General features: G+C 39.3%; 1 long non-coding RNA gene across 1 annotated transcript; it reads right to left on the reverse strand.

The window, feature by feature from the left end:
- Positions 1-871: 871 nt before the first annotated feature.
- On the reverse strand, positions 872-4,930 carry LOC133267243 (uncharacterized). Its single transcript, XR_009742684.1, has 2 exons — positions 4,103-4,930; positions 872-3,364 (listed from the first exon to the last, which is right to left on the reverse strand). It is a non-coding gene; the product is annotated as an uncharacterized LOC133267243 (long non-coding RNA).
- Positions 4,931-6,905: the final 1,975 nt, after the last annotated feature.

Consider the following 6,905-nt stretch of genomic DNA (forward strand, 5'->3'; position numbering starts at 1 on the left):
TTAAAATGTTTCTCATAAAAATACAATATCACAGTAATAGTACACTCTGCATAATTAATGCTTAGACATAGGTTGAAATTGCGAGCTTGAATCTATTAATCATCCTCAGAAACTAAGGATTAAGCATATCACGGAGTCTGCATGGAACAGTCACAGTTCCATGAGCAAGAGGGTTCAGCAGCCCCTAATACTGTCTCTCATGATGATGCTCTTGTGTGTCAGATCGGGGCAAGCAAACAAAACTGGTGCAAGTATTTACCCAAGAAAAACGCAACAGGATGACCACTCTTGATAAAACTGAGACAAACTGTAAACCACATTTGTTTACTACTTTAATTAAAAAAAAAACAAAACAACAACTACTTCAGAGGGCATTTCTAAAAGAGCAAACTGTGCTCAAATACACACTTTTTCTGTTTATGGTTTTAAATCTTTTGTGATGCTAGCCTGCTAGCCAAGTTGATATAATGGAACAGCCCTGATGCTTTCCCTTCGCAGGGCAGGGAGTTGAATCAATGAGTATTGCTAATCACATAAAAAAAATACATCATAGAAAGAAACAGCTGGCAATAATGTATTTAAATTGATCTTCACAGAGAGAAAAATGGACACATGCTGTGAAAGACCAGCATCTTCATGAATGCACACACCGCTTGATTTTGACCAGGGCCTTTAAGGATCTCAAAGGAACAGCATGGCTCAACAAATGCTTGCTAATGAATGCAAGAATTGTAAAAGGAAAACTAAATATATAAACATGCAACTTCATAAATTAGCTGGTTTTACAGCTTGTACTGAACTAGCTTAAACCATGACACGGCCATACTGGAAAAAAAAGGGAAAAAACAAAACAAAACAAAACAACACACAATTGATGTGGCTATCCTTACGTTATCATGTTTTTATTGTGCAAAGTAGATAGGAAATAAGATATTGCTCTTTCTGCAGGTTCTGCGCCAGCCAGAAGGCATACTACACACTGAATTTGCAGAGTAATTTATAAATTGGTTTTTGGCCACACTCATTGGAATTACAGAGGAAAGAGAAGAGCCTGAGTAACACAAAGGCTAGAGAATATGCCCTACTATAGCGACCTAAAGAGTTCTGTGTGCTTTGTTTATCAAAAATGAAATCAAGAATGATCCAATTACGACACACACACCCCTTCAAGCTGAAAACCAGCTGGTCCTAGAGGGCTGTCTAACCTAACAGAGAAACGCATTGAAAGAATCAATAGCAAAAAAAAAGAAAGCTAAAAATAGCAACACAAGTTTAGAAATAAAATAAGCAACATTTTAACTGTGACACTGCTGAGATTCTGAACAGCAGCAGTAGACTTCTTTATCAGTTTCAAATGATACAGTATTTTCATAAAACACAAGCCAGCTCTTGTTTGGCAAAAGCTAGTATACAAATGCTGTGACTTGGCTACAGAGAACAGGCAAGGTAGACCTGACACAGGCATCTTTGCATACTTTTTTGGGGCCAAGCACACTTTGAAATCAGTCACTTCTCAATACTCTCAACAAATCACCACACCCGTATGTTTGTTGCCAAGTTTCCTGTAAAAGTAAAACGCATGTTTTTTTGCCCTATATAGACTGTCTACATAGTCTGTCCACTGCCTCTTACTCATTCTGGAACCCAGTGGCAAATTTTAACCAACTTCAGCAGAAAAGTAGGGGTTTCTAAAATACTAACCCTAAAATACTTTGTGGAAATACACAAAAGAGAGAATCTCAAATTCCCCACAGAAGAACTAGCCACAGCATTAGACACCAGAAAAACGCAGAATCAATTAAGTTGGAAAAGACCTTTAAAAATCATAAAGTCCAACAGTTACCCGAGGACTGCCAAGTTCACCGCTAAACACTATCACTGAGGGGCTCATCTACAAATCTTCTGAATGCTTCCAGGGACGGTGATTCCACCACTTCCCTGGGCAGCCTGTTCCAACACCTGACCATCCTCTCTGTGAAGAGACTTTTTCTAATATCCAATTTAAACCTCCCCTGGCATAGCCTGAGGCTGTTTCCTCTTGTCCTAAAGAGGGCATAGAAGGAGGTGAGACACACATACACATGGAAATGAGCCTTCTTTAGTTTTGCTGTTCATTAAATTGCTTAAGTGAGAATAGTAGAAAAGCAGTTCTGTGCTATGGCTACTAAGAGTATCTTCTGAGCTAAACATGGCCTGGTATGCCATTTGAGGGACACTAACCTGATGATCTCTTTTGGCCTTGAAAATCTGTACCAGTGTGTTACTTTTTCTTCAAATCTGTCATATAGTAGAGGTCTTTCACTAATCTTAGTCTGAGGAGCTCTCTAAAACATAGCAGAGAAAAACATGATGTGCGATACTGTTTTTCTTATTCATCTGAATTCCCCATTCATCACTATTTTAAACAAAATTTTAGTATTAAAAATAGTGCTGAATAGGGAAATCTTAAAAACTATTGAAATTTTCAGACGCATCCCAGAAAGGAGTTCTAATAACCCGTTTGACTATTGACAGCATTTTGTTTTACGGAAAATCTGATCCCTCGACAGATCCTGTTTCAATGTTAGGTTTGCAGAGAACAGAGGTGCCAGCTGTTAGAACACTTCCTGCTGTGGCTACATCTAGGAAGCAATCACTCTGCTACCCCACTGCCCCCAGTCGGGTTGGGATTAATTACTCCTAGGAAATAAACACTGCCCCCATTGGCTCTGAAGGAATCCAAATACCTTATTTTAGACAGAGTGCATGACTTCTATCTACTAAAGTTTGGCAAGATCAATCACAATCTGGCTCCAGGAGAGTTCAAAATTAATGCAAGATCATGTTGGGAAGATTCAGTAGCAGCCAGGGTGACCCTTTTTAGCAGGGTGGGGAGTAAAGCCATTGCCTGCACACATGGTGCAGGAAAACCGGGGTTAATTTTGAACAACATGACTGGTGCTAGCATTTAACCATATCTGTCATCTACAGGAAGGAAAGTACAATAGAAGGAAGGCCACGCAAAGTCCATCCTTAGGCAGAAGGTTTTTTGCCAGAAGAGATTTCCCCAAATCTTTAATAGGGTGTGTTTGTCTCAGCTTTATTAGAGACATTTCTATTAAATGACTTGCTTCTGCCTGTTCCTCCAGCAGTGACTAAGGCAGGTTTAATTGCATCCTGTGAAAGGTGTGCTGCATTGCTCACTTTCTGCTCAGAAGACAGAAATTAAAGCTGCCATATGAAAATGGAACTGCTGCATCTCCATGCAGCAGCTGGCAAGCGAAGAAAAGACATTCCAATCACCAAGGCATCATTTCCGAAATTCAGACAACAATCAAACGCCTTCAGCCAGTCGCACCAATGATTGCTGAGGAAGCGTGGCTTTCTCAGTAAGCAAAAAGATTTTATTAGGTTGTTGTTTCCTTGTATTTGAGCACGAACAAAGAATAACGATAATAAACAGTACTGCAGCTATTTACCATTGCATGGCATTTCATAACACTGGCCACTCCCACCCCCAAAAAATATAAGCTAAAGCAGCAAGTGCGACAGTAGCAAAGATCTGAGAACAATTCCTCCTAAGCAGCCTCATTCTGGACAAGAGCTGCTAGTGTACATAACCCCAATGGCAGGGCCACAGGAGAAACAGATGGGACCAGAGGTATGATTTCTTGCCAACTCATCCTGGCAAGAAGAATAAAATTCTGGCCAAAGTATTCCTTATGACATAAAAGAGGAATGAAAAAGCTTCCTTTCCCCAGGGATAAGCATTACTAATAATTATAGCAGGACAGTCTGTTCTCCAGAAAGACTTGAATCGACAAGGCTCTGAGCCCCACCTATAAAGAGAAAAATTCCTCTACTCCGGCTGACAGCTATTAATCAGTACAATCCAGACCAGAATAAATTAACACCAATTAGATGCAGTCAGCACTCTCAGCAACAGCTTATGGGCATACCTTTGAATATGCCTGGTTAGGAACACAAAAAGAGCTTCCTTCTCCCTAGGCTACAGTGGCCTGCCATTGTCATATGACCATATTACTCACTGGGTGCGGAGTTATCAAGGCAATGACCCCAAAGAATGCTGAATATCACTTTACAGCGTGGAACATTCACCCACCCCACGTCTGTTGGCTCATCTTCACATGCCATCTCTTGGCGTATGTTTTCTGTATCTAAGTCTGCAGGCAGCCGCTTATTGTGAAAATAATCAATACACAGTAAAAGAGGAAATATAACCCATAAAAGTTTTTGAGACAGTTTCTGCTAACACTGCTGCTCTGTTTGTAGCCAGTTTATTCCTGTTGGCCTTTTACATTTCCTGCTATATGCAGAATCACCTTTAAGAAGAGGAATGTCAAGTTAGAAACACTGATTTAAGTTTTCAATAAACTTGAAAAATTGAGATGCTTTCACGCAATGCAATCCAAGAATGTACATCATGTATATCACCAAGTCCTGTTTAGTTATGATCAAGAATCACATACTACTGCCTTGCAGAATGTACAGTTAATTTAACTATTGGTCCTACAACAAAAATCAGGTTTGAGCAATATTATCCAAGTCACACTTCTCTTTCCTACCTTTTTAGTTTAATTAGCTATCCTAAATTTGTTTTCAAAATGAATCTTCTAGTGGAAGAAGGGAAAGAAGTTATCATTCTTTCTTATTTTTACCACTGTCCTAAAAAGAACTGGTATATTTGAAGAGACTGATGCATACAACTCTCTTTCCTTCCCTAACTTCTTCCCATGACTTGCTCTGCAACCTCAGTGAAGGAAAAATTTAAAAAACCCTCTTCTGCCTGATAATATGCCCACCAGCCCTAAAGAAAGGGTCCTGATCATATTGCTCTGAGAACACCTGGAACTACTGCTATGCACACAGATTAATCCAGACATTATTAGCCAACAGAAAAAAAAAAAGAGAATATCTACACAACATAGCATTTAAGTCATTTAAGTCATGCTACATGGCATGATGAGACTTAATCTCTGTTCCATTTAACACAGATCTAAATACTCTATGGAACAGAATTTAGAAGCCTAGTCTCCTAGTGCATAAATTTCATAGAAGCACTTGATAAACCCCATTTCCAAAGGGTTTTACCTTTCTGCACTCCCTTGGGAAACTGAGACTATGAAATCCTGACCTCCTGTGCAAAGGAGTGATCTGAATATCCATGTGATAAACTCATACAGGCAAACAAATTAAACCAGGACTTTCCCTGGGTGTGTTTTGTCAGAGCAGACTCCAACCATCAAAGAAGGAGGGAAGAGTTCATGAGTGAATCATGACCAGCCAGAGGTACCCAAGTCTGAAGATTAAGGGTAAAACTCAATCCTACTTTCAGCCTTGCCTATTAACTTAAAGGATCACTGCTGAATGTCAGAATCTTCTGGATTGGATTCTGAGGCACCTAGCTCACTTGTAACTCAATGCATAACTATGCTGAGACACTGGCTTGCTCTAGACACGCAAAGCTTGAGGTCCAGTGTTCCTACAGCAGTTTCTCAAGTCAGGATTCAGACACTTCTGGAAGGATTCCAAGTCAGTTATGAGTTCCACACATTTAAATCCTATTTTATTTCTAAATTCTAATTCTTAGAAGCATTCCAGCTATAAGTGCTCACTCAGCCTTTCCCAACAAACATTTGGACATTAGGGTACCCAAACCAAACAGCAATAAAATTACACTGTGCCATCCTAATCTGTTTCCCCTTTTTATAACAGTTCTGCAAGTTGGGGGGGGTGGCACAGTATTTACTATTTTAATACCTATGAACTACTAAGAAATTTGCAAAATTCATCTTGATACTGTTAAATGAGTTTCAAACAAGACTGGTGAATGCATGCAAACAGAAATGATCCACACTGAAGCAAAAATCAACCTAGCCTAAAGTTAACTAATAGACTTCACACAGATTTGCATTTACACACTTATGCACCACTTAGGTAACTGTTGGACACCTTTACTGAAGCTGGTAGGATGTTATGTTTAGAAGAAGCTTATATGTGTTTTAACAAATTTAATTAAAATAGCACAAAAAGTTGTGCTCATCCTGATAGATGTGCTTAGTGTTCCAGCCAAGTATCAGTTTAGCCACAGTAACTATTCATTCAGGCCTAAACCTGTGGCTAACATCAGGCACAGTGTGATTAATCCCAGGGAAATCTGGCAAGAAATGACTATGCTTATTATCTGCTTTTAAAATCATCCCCTATTAATAGTTAAATGTACCTTCAAAACCAAGGGAAGGGAAATAGAACCTAGAACATCAGTGGGTACCCAGTCTTCTAATAGTTTCAGGCAACTTTAATAATATATGGCAGATGACTATCAAGATGACATTTGTCTTAATTTATAGGAAGGGACTCATTAGCACAGGTATTACTATTAAAAACAACCAATCACAAATCTGGAGAATGTGTTGTGTGTTCTGCATGTAACCAGAATCTGCCCCTAACAGATTATATGGCAATCAACAAGCCTGTAGAGACTGATGTTTCCATTTGCAGTTTCCAATTAAAACATGCATTATTTATAACAGTAAAACATTTGCCTGAATATAACAAGACAGAGAGTCCTCTGTCAACTTTGTTACAGCCCCATACCAATGCTGTGGCTGCACTATGTCGAACTACTGCTCTGTGAAAGGTGTTTCCTGACAGCAAAGGGAAGTGAGAAGGAAAGGGAATGCAAGGGACAGTCTGGTCAAGAGGAAACACAGTTAATGGCTTTTTAACAGCCACACAAAAAGCCCACCTCAGTTTCCCTGTGGACTCACATAAGTTGACATTCAAACACACTCACATCCACCATCACTGTTTGCTGGTTTACACAGAAAGAAAGCAAAGCATACTAACTTAGATATTCTAAAAAATTCTGCTTGGAGTTGGAAGCAGGCTTGAAAGATCTCTAA

Source organism: Pezoporus flaviventris, unplaced genomic scaffold (assembly GCF_033815535.1).
Source record: "Pezoporus flaviventris isolate CSIRO_AGI_PZ_B2104156 unplaced genomic scaffold, CSIRO_AGI_Pfla_v1 ptg000007l, whole genome shotgun sequence".
NCBI lineage: Eukaryota > Metazoa > Chordata > Aves > Psittaciformes > Psittacidae > Pezoporus > Pezoporus flaviventris.